Genomic DNA, 17,511 nt, shown 5'->3' with positions numbered 1-17,511 from the left:
TTAGAGCTTATTTCTAAATTAAGTAACTTCCACTGCCTGTAGGTAGCTTGGGCAAAAGGACAGAACTGAAAGCAACAATACACAGACCTCCACTGCTGAATATTTTAGAGGAGATGTTATTTGCGGAAACACAGACTGCTTACTGATCCACTGAGTGAAAAATATGAATGATAGCTAAGTCTCCATCAATTTTGGATTTCACAATGTTCAGTGATGGAATGGCAGAATGATGCTGATTTGGGCTGTAGAGCATGTTGCTGCCATTCCTCTTCCCCCCAATGTTTATATTAGTAAAATGAAGCTACAAGCTTGAGGCAGTACCAATGCTGGCATATTTGTTTAGTTGATCCAAAGATGACAATACAATATTAAAAAAAACTACCTCAGCCTATAATATTTAAAACAAAAGGGAGGACAATTTTCATTTGGTCTCTTAAGTCAAGTCAGAGAAAACACAAACACTCCTAAAAAAACTCATGTGAATTTAATACTAAGCACAGGAATAAATGTTTTTCTAACCTCGACTTAATTTTTTCATTTAAACAGCTACATAAAAAAATAAAGCTTTGACACTTTTTAAGAGATGATTTAACTAAAATATCAGCAAACTCTACATAGCAAACTGCCCATGCAAAATTTGTTGGAATCTTTGATTTAAACTCTATTGCTAGCAAACTGAACCTTTTCATTTCTCCTCCCTTAAAATTTGAGTTGTATTAAACATATCATGAAACGGAGAGACAGAAGAACTTAATGAAAATATACCACTTCCCAGGCTTGTAACTGTGTGTGTGTGTGTGTGTGTACTTCTGCTTGGCCAAATGTTTTCCATGCAGCTTTTAAGTCATAAGTAAAAGTTGGGTAAGAAGAATTATTAGAAAAATGAGGATAAAGATACACTTTTTTGCACTACTGACAAAGGAGGAAAGAAAATTATATCTCCTAATGCCCTTTTCACTGGAAAGCCTGGGTTACCCCTCATTCCCATGTATCTGGTAATTTTTTAAAAAACTATTCATTTTAGGTAAATTATAACAGCTCTCACAGTAGGTGAGTTTTTACTTCTGGTATATCCCAAAGACCTTGATGCCCTGCAAAGTTCTTCCTTTCCAATTCCATTTGGTATTTTAAATGTATTGTATTTATTGACCAAAAAAACCCCAAAAAACCCCAAAACGCTCCAGAGATCGGCAGCTCTATAAAACTTGCCACACATCTGCTGGATTTTTGTTTATGTATTGAAATGTAATTGGGCAACTGGAGAAAAGTGGATTTGTGAGGTGTTATTTTCCTAAAGATTACATTTAATATTGTTGGTGTACCCTCCATAATTTAGTTGATTAATAATATTTGATCTAAACCCAAATTATGACTTCCCACATATATGACATAACTAATGAACTGTGAAAGGAAAGCTGTTCAGATGGTCACCAATAACCAATGCTTAGTTAATCCTTTAAATAAACTGGAGCTCACAATGTGTCCCTTTGAAGTCATAAATAATGTATATTTTTCTTTTGACTTTTAATAAGCCAGTGGAGTTCATCTCACAGTCTCCAAACACATATATTTTATTATGGGCCTCTGCAGTTTACTTTAATTAGTGTGTCTGAGTGCTTTGGGAGACTTAGCCCTACTGAAAACAAACAGAGTCTTACCATCTATAAAACATTAGCTCCCTTTGGTTTATCCTGATACAGCCGAGGCTCAGTGAGAAACACATGGTGTAAGTAAACACTCATAATTGCATTAGAATTCCCGGGTGTATTGGTAATTCAAACCCTGTTTCATGATATTGTTAGAGCAGTTAGAGCAGGTTTACCAATCTCCTTGCCTTCTGGGATTTCACGAAATTCCATTTGGAGAGAATTTTAAGTGACAAATCTAATAGAAACAGCAACGGACAAAATAAGCCACAGAGACTCTGAAAAGGAAGCACACAGCTAAAATACCCTTTGATAAAAGTCTGTTTTGTCATGTCTCTGAAATTTCTCATTCCTCTAAGCTCCTTGCTGATGTGTCAATTTTTGTGTAGGATAGGTATGCCTGTGTTTTCTCCCACTGCTCCCTACAGAACTTTTGGTCCAATCTGTCTACCAACCTGATATTACTATATCTCAGCTAATTCTCCCTAAAAGACAATGTAGACAGCTCCAAAATGAAACATATAAATGGAAACAAAAACTATGGTTTCACTAGTATGTTGAGTGATAACAGGTACAGTTTTTTAAAAAAGGAAGAAATCATTGTTGAAGGTTTTCCATTGTAAGGAGAATTTAAGCAATTAAAAATCCTTCAGTGGCTATAATTTGCAATTTGTTTTTCCAAAAGAAATAAGGTAACAGATTGAATGAAAATAAAAGCAGGCTGTTTTGACCTTAGAAAGAAAAAAAAAATCACAGCTATTAGACTTAAACCAAACATTATTCAAATTAATGCTGGTAACAAAATTACACTCTACTTAGGCCCTTACCTCAAGCCCCACATGTACTATTTCTGTATCTTCTGCAGTTTTAATGCAATAATTTCAAAAATGAAATGTTCATTTTCTTCATGTTCCTTCCACAATATTGATGTCAACATAGTGTGACTGCTTAAACAGCAGAACTATGAATTCAGTATAAAATGAATTGCAGGAAGTTTTACTCTTTGCCTGAAAAACATATTTTAAAGGTAGAGAATTCCAGTATTTCTATGACAAAGCTTTCAAAATACAAAAGGTCTCCTCTAAACTAAGATTATTTTAGTGATTTATGACAGTAGCTATGGAAGAGAAGAAACTTTTATATTTTAAATAAAAGAAAATAATTTATCCCCTAATTTTCAAAAGCAATTCAGTGTTAGGAATGTGTATCTTTATATAAAGTATTTGGTCTTGGTGGGGCCAAAACGCAATATCTACCACAAACAAGTACTACCTGTCATTTTTCTTGTAGACTTACTCATGAAATACAGAAATATTTATTTTATTATAGTGATAAACAGTTCTCAGAAAGAAAATGACATTTTGTTCTGCTGTGTGACCCTTGGGATCCCCTGAAGTCATTTGTACTTTTCTACTTGTACAAACTGGTCCATATATTTACTTGGTTTAGCATCGGTTTTGTTGGCTATTGTTTGTTTCTTTTGTTTGCACCTTCTGTTTCTGCTCCTATGCAACACAACTCTTAAACCTGTTAAGACATTTCAAAAATCTAATAATTTTCCTTACAGGATGTTAATAAATCCATGCCACTGTTTTATATCGTATGATCAGTGCAAACACTGCCAGTAAACCCCAAGCTCTACGCATTGAAGTTCTGAACTCAGAGATTGCTGGAATGGCTGGAACTGGGCTTGAGGATGAGCTGGGACTCTGGGATTACCTGTTTTAAACCAAAGGCATGAATGAATCCATTGCTCATTTTCCCCTGAGAAATGATAAGCCACTTGATAGCAGCAGCCTACATGTGGAGAGCACAGGTTTGGAAGATTTACAATGGTAGTTTAACGGTGATTTGCTCACCCTGCTACCCTGTCAATAGGGAAACGTGTGAGTGGGTCTTTCAACCATTTCTGTCTGGAAAATCAGAGTTGAAAATCATCAGTAAACTGGTCTAAACAACAATCTTTGCTGTGGAGAACTGGGTCATCTGGCCCAAAACCTACAATGATCTTGCATATGAATTGAACTAAGTGATTACGGCTGGATGAATCCAGCTTGTTCTGAAACACCAATTAAACTTACATAAATATACAACCTCTGATGCAGAGACTTTAGCAAAGCTGCAATACTAATAAGGTTTGCTGAAGCTATAATTCCAAACCTCTCTGCATGGAATATTTCTTCCTTATTATATTAATCTGCAGAAGTTATGCTGAAATTAAAAAAGGACAAACCAAATCCTAGTTTGTCAAAACACACCATATTTATAATATTAAATAATTGAAGCTATAAGTAAATATATACAGTGTCAAGAAAATCGAATTATCAGGCAGAGCATAATTGGGGTTTATTTAAACTCTGATTGACTCCATTCATCTGTTATTCCAGTGGATATATAAAGATAAATTATTTCCTCCGAAATTGAGACACAACCTTTGTTTTTTTTTTTAAAGATATTTTTCTTATCAGGTTTTCATTAGACAAGGCAGCCTGCTTTATATGTTTGTACAGTTTAAGTAGGCTCTTGGTCTGTTTGTTAATACATCATGTTTATTTAAAACTCCTGAAGGAAGTTATTAATCTGTCAAAACTTTAAAGATTTGAAGTTGATAAATAAATGAACAATGCTAAATAATTCTTTGTGTTGTCTACAAAAACACAAAACAGGTCTTACTGTTCTTTTCTAGAAGGTGAAGCCTGAATTGCTTTGAAATTACTCAATATTTGCCTACACTACACACAGCTGCCAAAGCCTGCACTGGCTGATAAGTGCGCCCAGTGTCTTAAGCAAGTTGCCTTTCTGACCAGAAAGGTCAGTCAGGAATCAAAAATATGTTTTAATCCAACTTTCATTTTCATTTCACAAGAGGTGCTATGGAATGATTGCCATTTGTACGACAAAAAAGACAAGCACAAGTAAAAGCTGAATCTCTAATCCCTCTGCCTATGGCTTAGAACCAGAGCCAAAAGAAATATTGCCTTAACAGGTACATTTCCCCTGAGGGGAAACACAGCCCCGACCACCTAGCTGGTGAGATGAAGAGATAATAACATGTTCGGGTGTATCAATGGCCAGCAAATTGTGTGTTGGCTTCTGACAGAAGAGGCTGGACTGGGTGGGTGGCAATGTGGGCTCTGTTTAGTGACAGTGGTTGTTCCAGCTCGGTGGCAGATCCAAGAGTGTTATGTTTCAGGCCTCTCCACAGCTGAGCCACCTTCTGGGCCATGAGAAGATCTGAGTGTCACTGACATCTGTCTGCAGAGACATTTGAAAGTGATTGAAGCCCTATGTGAACCGCTAACCACTAATTAGACTAATTAATAGAAAAACAGCTCTCACAACAATGCTAATAATTTTATGCTGTGAAGACTGATTCTATTGCTTTAATACTTGGGAAGAGTGGGCTTAAAAGTATTTTCTCCAATTCACTGAGGAATACCTCTGTTCCTGCAAACATTTTGCTCACCAGCAGTAATACAGACATGGTAGGTGAAAGATTTTACTTCCTTTTAGCACAAATAATCTTTTTTTATTTAATCTGGTCCAGCTACAAGATAAAACAGCAAATGTTTCTGTTTGTCTCGATTAACACACAGACCATACATCTCTCACGTAACCTCCAGCAGAAACAGAATGAGAACAAATTCTGTGAGCAGGCTTTGGTGCAGTCTTAAGAGTACTTTCTCAGTGCAGTAACTGTGAGCATTATCAGGCCTTCTAGGCACTCCAGTATGGTTCCCTTATGACTAGACAATGTCACTATCTAGTTAGAAACAGGCAATTGCAAGAAATTCTATCAAGTGGAGGTGGTATAGCCAGCTTCCTCATGTTTTTCTTGCTATATCTATCCTTTTTTTGAGCACCATGTCAACATGAGAGAACCTTAGCTTTCACTGTAAAATGCAAGTTTCTATCCTCTGGCTTCAGGACAAAAGTTTAAAAAATGCAAACCTGAAAGTTTCCTAAACTACCGTGGTGTCTCCTCACTGAACTCCCAGCACTACTTGGATACACATAATAAATGTACAAAATGCAGGAAGTATCACAGAGCTTTTGCTAAAAACACTGCATCTTTTTATATGATAGATTGCTTCTTTCCTCTCCCAAAGTATTTGTAAATAGACTGCCAGTTTTTAAAGCTTCCTTATTTAATGATGATTACTAATGTAATCTGTACAACAGAAGACTCATTTTGTAATAAATGAACAACTACCTGTACTAAACAGGCCTGTACTTGACCAGTTATGGTTGCTCTCATTTCACAACACAGTTTTCACACAGCACACCACACACACATCCCCAGTTAGATAACCATAACTCTAACACAGAAACTGTGAAAATTGTTCAACAGCCCAGAAAGAGGCACAGAGCACCTCAGGCAGCATGAGAGAATTCATTCCTATGCTGCTCTTCTGCCTATTTTCATAGTACTCGCCTTGGCCCTTACAGCTGCTTTGTGAGATTTACTAACTTGCTGAAGAGTTAAAGTTGCATTTTCTCTCCAAAATTGTCAACAAACAACAGATCATTCCCAGTATTAAAATATTTGCTGTATTCTTAATTCTAGGCAAGCACATCTACATGAACTCAGAAGTGGAGCTGTTTCAGAATGAGAGGATTCTTCACTAAAATTATGCTGTGGAATTGGTCAGCAGTGAGACTCAGCAAAGTGATGTCACACTCAGCCCAGATTATACATTTGCTGGGGTAAAAGAACTGTGTTATTTGATCTCAAAGCCATGTTTTGCCATTGTATAAATAAATACTGTGGGACTTCAGGGTCAAAGGAGCATGGTCTGTGCACATAGTGCAAAACCCCAAGCTCAGTCAATTCAATTGTGGTTCATCTGTGCTTGGTAGTGTCTAAACCACAAACTTACAGGATAAGTGCAGTTCACAGAGTGTTTGAATACTTTCCAAATCAAACAATCCAGTCAACTGTAAAATATTGCCCTTTTTCTAAGGATGCACATTATGCAGGTTACATTTTGGTAGGACCCTATTCAAACAAATACAAAGGAGTGAATTAAAGCAGAATCCATTCTCTTTCCCTCCGTCTGATAAAAGACAACTTTCCAGTTTAAGGAAAACATCTGTTTAAACTAATGTCTCCCATGCCAGTTCAAACTACCTTAAGATTTTCTTGATTTCAATCATATTGCATTGACCTGTCTGTAAACAGGCATCTTTCCTGAATGTTCACTGCTGTTATTTTACTGTATGTTCATACTTACATATAAATCCCTTTTCTTTCCACATCCTGTCTGAAATGGAGGTTTCCTCTCAATTATATCTACATACATCTACTATTACTGAAACATGCAAAGAACCATAACTCTATTAAACTGACAAACTAAATTTATCCTGTGCTTATTGAATTGGTTTATTAGACATAACCATAACACATTCCTAGATAAGAAGGGGCACTGCTTTGGCCTGGTTAAAGGAGTGGTATATTTCAGCTATTTTATCCTGACAATGCTTTCAGGCCAGAGTAATGTGACAGTTCTTTCCAAATGAAGGCTTCCAAATGGTATGCAGGCAGCACAGAAGTCCTTTCCCAAGTCAAGATTTTACAGATTCAGACAACAGATGCTGGAAGATATGCTTCATCCTATATTCTGAAGGACTACTTCTGAAACTTATGAAAATGGCTTAGGCTTTATCAACAGCAAACGTAAATTAATAGCTTACTTTATGATTCTGGACAAATAACAACACAATTAAAATCCATGAGAATTTTATCACTTATTTCCCTGAGACTGGAATGTGAATTTCCCTTGCAGAATTAAAACATCCCCAGGTCCTGGGGTATTCATATCAGGCAGGGGGTCTTGCAGTAATTTTCAAACATGAATATAACCTCTGAAACTCCACCTGGGACATTTTTTCCACGTTTTACAGATGGGATTATATAGGGAAGCTAAAGACCTAGTGCAGAATAGCTTTTTGACACAAAAAGGAAGTGTTAAGTGAAAGTTAAGTAATCTTTGTGATCTGCTGGTAAATTGGAACAGCTTCTTAATTTTTAATCTCTAATTTCTGAAAAGATTAAGACAGTAGGCTCTTTTGTAGAAGGCATTTTAACAGAGTGTAGCATCATCTATTTCTTCACAAAAATAAGTTCAATAAGCACATCCCTTGTCTAAAGTTTAGACAATCTAGGATCAGTTCTCACCACTGACTGAGAAGATTCAGTTCTATTGCTGATAGAATGAGCCCTCCAATCTCTCTAGGTAGGGCTGCTGCCTGCCCAGTTCATCTGTATACCTGAGTCCCACTTGGGACACCATTCTTGTTCTGTGGCACAAGCCAGGGTTCTGGATTCAGCTTCTGTACCCAAAACTATATGGAATTATTCTAGAGGCTTCAGCAAGCTGAAGTACTTAATACAGTATTTATTCTCATTTTTCCTTCAGACACTTGGTTATGTCACACCAGAGTTGGTATGATAAAATGTAGAGAATTTGATTACATTTGTAACACAAAATGGGAACAATTTTCTGCTTCCTTTTTTTGAACAGTAAGGAGTCTTGATGGAGCTTGTGTAACAACTTGAATGCTATAAAAATGAAATTTAGATCTAACTGGGGATACACTCCTACAGCACAAACTGTAGTGAAACCAGACCTATGTCTACATGACCAGATATACTGGATTTCTCATGTTTTTCTGACTTCAGTGGGAATGTGAGGTTTTTTGTTCCTAATTTACTTAATAAAATTAAGTCCTCTAGAGGTTGCTGGTGGAATTTCAAATCGTCAAGATTGACCCTGTAGCAGCCTGTACCTTGCAATAATGAACAGACTTATAATTTTAAAGGCAAATAATTCCACGAGAGAGAGGGAGCTGGGATGTGTTCTGGGCTTGAAGTTTGTGGACACTCTTTCAAAATTACGTTTTCTTTTTTGAGACTAGCACGGTGTAAAAATACCTCAGGGCATGCTTTGTATCTCCCTTTTTTTTTTTTTTTTCTGATTTACAGCAGCAATAAGGGCAGCATTCCTGGAATATTAACAGAATTATTTGATAATGACTTGAATAATAAAAGGGATGATTAATCCTTTTTTCACTCTGGACTTCACTGTCATTAGGCTGCCAAGACTTTGAAGTCACTCACTATGGTAAAGAAAATGTAAAGAATGGAAGGAAAAAAGAAGCAGCATGTCCAGTGCAAGTAGGTAACTGTGAGATATAGGAAATTACTAAACTGATTAGTTTTTATGAGTTTAAGAAGTGAACATGCTCAGCAACATCTCGAGTTCCATAATTCAGGCAGCAGAAGGGAGGGTGCTCAGATCACTGTGGTGTTCCTGCTTAGCCTGTCAAGGAAAATGGCTTTTGGCTGGAGGGCTGGAATTTGTGCTAAGGTGTTGTAGCTCAGTCACCTTGCCTGGGTTGGAGGTTGCCACGGAGAGGTGAAAAATAGGGCAGGAACAGAAATCATGGCTGTAATACTTGCAAGAGTTCACACCTCATTCCTCAGAACACTAGGTAAATGAGCAAATAATATAAGAAATCACAGGTGCTGTCTGTAGGTAGTTTTTATGTATTAAAATATGGGGAAAGTGGACCATCACTATAGTGACCAGTTAAAGGGGGATAAAATATTTCTTTCTGTTCTCCACAAGGGAATAAAGGAACCATGGTAATTCCAAAAATCCTTTCTTTTTCAACCTTTTCTAAAATGTATATTTCTTAAGGCATGCCTTTAGGAGTAAAATCAGGGATGATAAGTAATACTATGTGAGTATAACTCATTATTTCCTTCAATCAGCCTATGCACTACAGCCACCTAGAGCCTTCTAGACAAAACAGAAAGCAGATGTCCTCTAGGTCCAGGAGTCTGAGTTAGGGAGCTGAGTGAAAAATAACACTGTAAACACTATGGATGTCATAGCAGCAAAAATCAGAATAGACTCATCTCTTAATTTGGCTCTTCTTTATTTGCATGGTTTACTAAAGTAAATTTTTTCTACTAAAGTATCAGAAGCAGCCTTGACATCCAAACATCGGTGATGTTCACGTCATTTTTCCAATCCACATTGGCAGGTATTTTGAACCTGTGTACACATCAATCCTTATTGATATGTCAATAAAGGCAGGCAGAAAATAGAAATGTCTACAAAAAGAAATTAAGTTTTAAAGTTATATCAGCATTTCTAAGAAGATTTTTTCTCTCCTTTTGCCAAGTTCCCTGCTCAGGAAAAACTCTCAATAACCAAAATGAAGAGAAATATAATAAATTAAATGCAAATTTTTGTTTTGGAAATTCATGAAAGATTCAGTGTGAAGTGTTTTATTTAAATTCATGTAGATTAGAGGTATTTTTAAATCCTATCTGCTTTGAAAAAGCAGTAATTTCTTCATTAAGGTAAAAAATTTCTAGTATTAAAAACCTCCAGTTGAAAGAAAAGACGAAACATTTAGTAAGAAGAAAGCTTTAAACCTTTTGAAATTTCATGCACTCTCCCGTAAGATGAAAGTAACATTTTTAAGTCTTAGGCTCACTTAAAAACATTTTGAGGTGTGCTGTAACCACATCTCATCAGCTTTTTGCACTTCAGAGCCATTTCAAATCTTATTGTGGTATGTTGGGCAATACACTTAAAAGATTACCACTTAATCTTGTTAAGTAAGTTTGACTTCAAGCAAGTGTCTATCTGTCCATCCAGCTCCCTACTGCTTTTTGTTTCTTTGGAAAAGAAAGGAAATGAAAATGATTGGGGAAAAAAGAGACAACAAAGTCTGATCTTATTCAGGTTTGCAGCTGTGGATTTTTCTAGACAGAGTTTTCAGTAGATGCATTATTTCCATTAATTCCAGCGAGAGCAAGGTTGTTTCCGGAATGGCTTATTTTCTATGGCTGACTTTATATCAAATGAAAAATGTTTCTGGCTTTGAAAAACCAAAGTGAAAGAAAGTTTTGCCCTCAAGTTCAAAGGCTGCATAATGGGATCTGACATGCCACATTTCCAGTTACTGTGGGGATGAAGAGAGGAGGTAGAGATGCACTTTCAGAAGGGGATGGGCACCTGTAGGTATAGCATCTTGTGGTTACAGAGGAGTAACCACCCCCCTGCACAACAGTCTTCTCTCTTGCCTTTCAGAACACAACTCTACCCAGCCCTGATCTCAAATATACTATCAGTCACTGTGGCTATACAAGTTTTAACTTCATGGATAAGTACGCAGCCATTCCCATCTCACTTCTTTCACTTCACAGCATTGCACATGCACAGATAGAGCCCTAATGAAAGCCAGAAAACAAACAGGGGAACAGAGAAAGAGGCAAAATATTCTAGAGAATGGAAGTAAGGTTTTATGCACTGCCTTAACTCTAGCATTTCTTAAATTTTCACCTTACATTCTTCTGTAGAGTCATTAATTTCCTAGATTTATTGCAGACAAAAAAGATAAGTAAAACTTGAAAAGATGACACTGGTCCATCTGGTAGAAATAGAAACAGCCACTGAAAATTCTACTGGTTAGCTCTGAAGAGAGAGCAGTAGCACAGCTACAGCTTCTGTTGGTCATAGAAAGGTTGATTCAAAGTCCACTAAATATGGTGTCTCCAAGGACATTTAAACGTTTCCTGTAAGCACTCAACTTTTAGCATTCATACTTTATAACACAGAATAGTGAGAAGTCAATTCAAATTTTCTTTAATTTAAAACTTGTGGCATTGGCCCAGGGTACTTAAAATATTTGTAACCTTCAACGGATTTCACCAGAACATCAGCGGAAGTATTAGAACCTAATTTCTGCCTTATGTTCAGCTTTCATACTTTGAGATACCAGACTTAGTAAAAAAGACCCAAAGAACAGTGTTGCAAAGTTTTTGTAACCGCAAAATGTGTGTGTTTGCTCTTTCATTAAACTAAAGCAGTGGTGAGCTGGGAGTTTTCTGTTTGCTTACTTTTAAAATTGGGAGATCTTAAATTGCTTAGCACAGGACAGCAATATTTTATAGCTGGGGAAACAGGCAAGGTGACTGCAAACTCAGTCAGCCCAAAAGTGGGAAAAGAATCAAGGTTTATTAGATCTCTTCATGCAACTCTGACCACTAGACATTGCGAATAGTTCACATGGAAGAAATACGTTAAGACACGTTAGCTCCGAATTAAAAGTTCAGTTTCTGCAGGGAGGAGGAACCAAGCCTTGAAAGTCTGACAATGCAAGAAATGGAAAAGAATGTTTAGAATAGAAATTCTTATCCTACTGCTGCACATTCTCTCTCTATGTACAGAAGTATGTCTTCAAATAATTAAACATAATTAAGTTGTTATCCTGCTATTTTAAAAAGTAACATTTCATTTGCATTGGTAATTACCTGCATGTATGTACATGGTGTGATTCCTGCAAAACTTACTAACTGTGCTTGGCTCAGGCAGCAATGACAGGAAAACATTGCCTGAAGGAAAGCTATTGAATTTGAAACTATTTTACTTAAGCAGAGTTGACCTGGTTTCAGCTGGGAGAGAGTTAATTTTCTTCTCAGAAGCTAGTGTGTGCTGTGTTTTGGACTTAGTGTGAGAATAATGTGATAACACACTGATGTTTCAATGGTTGCTGAACAGTGTTTCCTCTAAGTCAAGGACTTTCCAGTTTCCCATGCTCTGCCAGGGAGGAGGTGCACAAAAGTTGGGAGGCAGCATGGCCAGGACAGCTTATCTGAACTGGACATAGGAATATTCCATACCATAGAGCATCATACTCAGTATATAAATGAGGGGGAAATTGGCCAGAATGTGCCAATTGCTGCTGGGGGTTGGGCTGGGCATTGGTCAGTGGGTGGCAAGAAAATGGATGGTGCATCACTTGGCTTTTATTCCTCTCTCTCTCTCTCCTTTTCATTACTTCCAACACCTGCAATAGGAATCTGTGATGGTGTTCAAAGGTGCATTTTCTGCCATAAAATCCCACCCAGTAGTGAAGAAAATGGAAGAAACAGGAGTGAAATAAAAATAGGGCAATGACATGAAATGGAAAACTTGTAATAGCAAAGCAATGACCCTAAAATATCTTCTCTCATCTATATGCTAAACATTTGGATTGCATTTTGAGTTAACAAATTCTTGGAAGCCTCTATTCAACTGTAAAAATAAGCACCACAAATAAGCACCACTAGCAGCCAAGCTAGTCCATTTAAATAAGCATGGAAATGAGACTATTTCAGCAGGTAGATAAATGTTGTAAATATTTATGCTTGTAAGAATAATAATGAAAAAAAAAACCCACAGAAATCAGCTACAGAGACATTGCATGCATGCATGCATACATGTGTTTTCACCTGTGATCTACAGCAGATGTTAATAGCAGGAATGTATCAAATCTTAATTGCTACTACTATCCTTATTCCAGATCTCAAATAATAAAGGAGACCTGAATTGCCTGGTAGATATCAGATTGTAGGAGAGCACTGCAGGCTGAAATTGCTGCCTTCCTAGTGTAAGGGTCGATCCAAGAATCGAGTTCTGTCTCAACATTTCTCATCAGAAATTACAGGTGCAGGACTTATGCAGAGAATGCTGTGTACTTGCCTAAGGCTGGTGCGGAGCGAATGCTTCGTGCCCGCCTAAGGTAGTACGGAACGAATGCTTTGTGCCTACCCAAAGCTGATACGGAGCGAATGCTTTGTACCTGCCTAAGGTGGTACTGAACGAAGACTTTGCACCTGCCTGAGTTGATACAGAACAAAGACCTTGTGCCCGCCAATGTGGGTATGTGACGAAGGCTTTGCACCCGTTGCCCTGACACCCATTGTGAAAAACCTGCCGACCATGCCTCGGACACTCCTCCCTTGACCCTGCCAAGTGGAGATTGGCAAATCTCCACAAGAATTAAGGGGGGCAAAGGCGGCTGGCAAGGAGGGACCAGGTGTATGGACTAGCATAAAAGACAGCTTTGGAGTGGCTGAACTCCGAAGATCTTCCCCACCGAAAGATCACATCGATCTTTGCAGAGGCCAAGGAACGCCGACTGACCGGGACTCCAGGGACGCCGGACGTCTGTGGACCCGTGGTGGTAGCTATAGCCCCTTTCCTTCCCTTTCCTCCCCATCTTTTCCCAATTTTCTCTCTTTCTCTCTCTATCGCAGGCCGCTTTACAGGCCAAATTAATAAAGTTCCCCCTTGGATTGAAATTTAACTCCCTTGACTTGTTGCATTTTGTGTTTTCTTTTCCTTTTTGCACTCTGAGATCGTAGCTGGTATGAACCATCACGCGTCTGCTTACGAGTGGACCGTGACACCTAGGAGCAGGTCTTATTGACAATGCTGAAAACATTGGACTAAAGATAGTCTTAACAAATGGTCTTCTGATGCCTTATAAGAGGAATTCAGAGTTCCCTGTTGGACACAATATTGAACAGGAGCAAAGCCCAAAGAGGTGTCAGTCAAGGAACTTTTCCTTTTAGAGTTGAATGCAGTTTTTTTTGCTCTGAGAGCTGGATTTGGCTGAAGAGATGAGAGTTTTTAACAGAACTTGCTCACTTAAAATAACATATTCTGTTAACTTAAGTTCTTATGCAAAAAGTCAGATGGGCTTTGGCAGTAAGTTCAGACAGTCTGTGTTGTACTGAAGAGCACATCCTGTTCTCTGAACTGAGACATTTGACATGTCTGGACTCATATCTCAAAAGCTACTGAATTAGTGTCAAAAGAATGTAGGACACTTTCTTACTTTTTTGTAGGAGATGGAAATGAGAAAAAATAATTGAACTATTCTAGTATATACTATGTGTGACTGAAGTCTGGAAAATAGCTGGATAGGTCTTGTAGCTATAAATAATGAAATTAAATATCTGATCTTTTTATTATTAAGCAACAGATCCATCCATTTTCAGTATTCAGATGCTGAATTCCATCTCTAAAAAAACAAAAAGCCCGAAGACATTACAAAAGCCACAGGAAGAATCACATGGAAAAGAAACTTAAAGAAGAAATATGTGAAAAGCCAGTCAGCACTAAAATAATAGAAAATAAAAGGGAAAATAGAAATTTAAAAGAACTGACAATTGTGCTGATGCTGTTTCAGTATGTGATACTCAAGATTAAAAGAACAGATGGCAGGAAGAACAAACGCAAAGCCTTTCAATGGATACTTGTGTCTCTAGAGACTATTGGTATTTTTTTCCTTCTCCCCTGCCGCTGAGAAGGGTAGGCGTATTGTTAATTGTCTTCTCTATCTAGCAAAGCCATCAATATTAGAGACAGGCCTAAACTGTCTGATTAAGATCATGATCTGGTTTTCAAGTGTTCAACTCAAACTTTGATTGGGAAGGGGATTTTTCTATTCAGTGTGGCATGGCGTTTATGAACATGAACAAAGTGTGAAACTTAACTTTGGGTTTGGACTCTGATGGTAATGTTTGGGGAGTGAATAGGGGTACACCCCCCTACACTTGTAGTTTGGTTCAGACTGCCCTACTCAATACAGATGTATATGGAGATACATCTAACACTGTAAACCAGTTCATAAACTGTATACCTTGATTATTTTTTAAAATTGGAGAAACGCAAGGGGTACATGAAGAAGGGATAGAGGAATCCTAGTGCAACAGCTGTTCCTCTCAAGAAATGGATCATATGAATCACAAATGCTTTCTCAGGCATCAAATGCACTGGTGAATACATGGCATAGGACAACCTGAAGTGATGGGGAACAGCTGATCTACAACGCTTGGGTTTTAACAAGTGGAATTAATTCAGGTTGAAAAAAAAAATTGCTTATAAATATATCTTTATGTCATTTTAAGCAACAGTCCTAACCTACCTCCTCCTCCTCCTGTCCCCCCCTCAGACAAACAAAACCTTAAAGAAAACAAAATAATCTCTTGGGTGCTGGGATGAAGCTACTGCAATGAAAATATGCACTGTTTTTTCCAGTCTGTAAACATTTGATGAAAATTTCTCACTGTTATCTAGAACCAGCTGACTCATAGGAATGGGGAAATAAAAGCAAGATGGCAGTGAAAGGTATTGCAGGCATCTGTTAGAGATATTTCTAACTATTTCAGCTACTTACACCACTACTAGTTGATTCCTTGTGAAGGGTTGATTGCTCCCATTTCCAGGGGCTTAGGAAGATGTTAACCTCGTTTTTAAAGACCTGCACTTTTGCTAACCAACATTGGAAAAATACAGAGGAGACATGCTAGGAGAGAGCCACACTGCCATATCTGGAAAGCATTTCTTTCTTTGAGCACCTGATAACAGATGAGTAATACTCAAAGGCTAAAATAGTATTTTCCGGATATCAATTAAGTTTGGAGCACATTGGGAGCTACATTTTAACATTTACCTGTCCTGCACTCTCCTGATGGAGCTGTGCTTCCAGGTCCTTATGCCAGCTAGAACCAGCATAGTTCACCTGCATCTGCTAAAAGGAGGGTAAGGGAGTAGGGAGGTGAATTGCCTTAGTTCCCGTGAAGGCCACGAGAGGTCACTCCAGCTATCTAGACCATAATTTCTCACAGTGTTTTAAAGGATTTGCTAGAAAGGACTGCCTATTCCTCCCTGAGCTTGGGAAAATTACCTTTTCCAAACAGACAAATGGTTTACATCACCCGAATGCATTTCAAAGGTTATTTACAATTGATTCATAAAATAAAGAAGCTTAAGGAAGGGTTTGTATGTTTTAAATATTTTACTGATCCAAAAAAACAAATGAAGGACTGTACAAATATGACATACTTGGATTTGAATTCTAACACACATAAAGGCAGCATCATATCTTAAGACCTGAAGATCTTCCTTCCTACTTCTCTTGCTCCCTGCCTCCCTTTACTGCTTTGGACACCCTCGATACAGGTTGAGAAGAAAGAGGCTGGCAAACACAGCCCTTTTCTATTCCCTTTGTGGTTCCAAGAAGGATAAGAGTTGGTGGCAGCACGAACAGGCTCTAGTGATTTGTGACAATTAGAAGTCTTTCCCAACAGGAAGTCAACAGACAATGTTTCAAGTTTTATGTCTTCGAGATGCCTGAACAGTACAAAGCCAACAAATCCTTTTAAGACTCACCCCTCTAAAAGCAAACAAGCAAGCAAATAAATTACATTATAAACAAATCCCAAAGCTATGATATTGTTCAAAAGCACATCTAGGGATACTTAGAGCTCAATTTTTGTCTTAACTTTGATTTGTTGAAGCATCATTTTGATCACTTACTAGTTATACTCTGAATGTGCTGCACTGAAAACATAGCAAAGTCCTGGGCTCCTGGGCCTCTGTTTATTCTGTGAAGCCTACTGTACACACAGTGAATGCACCACACAGCTTAGAAAAACTCTAACTCCATCCTACTTCCAGCGAGTCTTTTAGATTTACAGCTTTCCTTCACACTGCTGTCACACCTACCTGATGCGATGGCAAGCTTTGCAATGCAATCAGTTGCTTGCTCAGACTGAGATCTCTGGCCAGTAAATACTATGGAGTGTAATAACATGGATTCATTGAGCTTCCCACCAACAGGCACAACACTGAGCCCTGGTTACCTACACAGCATAATTTTTCTAATTGCTTATAGAGCAGACCATCAGATCTGTTTGATAATACACACAAGCCTGAAAGATTTCACACGACGAATTCATTACAGTTTCAGATAAGCTATGGAAAAAGTGACATCCCTAGTTAAAAAGCACACATTAGTCACAAGTTGGCCATGGACTTGGGTGTGAGACACTGAAACCCATGTCAAAATCTTTGTTCAGTTCTCTGTGTGAACCATTGCAATTCTTCAGTCAGCATGATCTACCTAACAATCATACCATACCTGCTGCTCACCTACAGTTCTGCATCAAGCCTGATAATAATTTGAATCTTTTCAAACAAAGATTAAGTAAAATATTTTTTTTGTGAGAGAA

Source organism: Lichenostomus cassidix, chromosome 4, assembly GCF_008360975.1.
Source record: "Lichenostomus cassidix isolate B80296 chromosome 4, HeHo_3.0, whole genome shotgun sequence".
Classification (NCBI taxonomy): Eukaryota; Metazoa; Chordata; class Aves; order Passeriformes; family Meliphagidae; genus Lichenostomus; species Lichenostomus cassidix.
The sequence above is the reverse complement of the archived record's forward strand: the minus strand, read 5'-3'. Positions refer to the sequence as shown.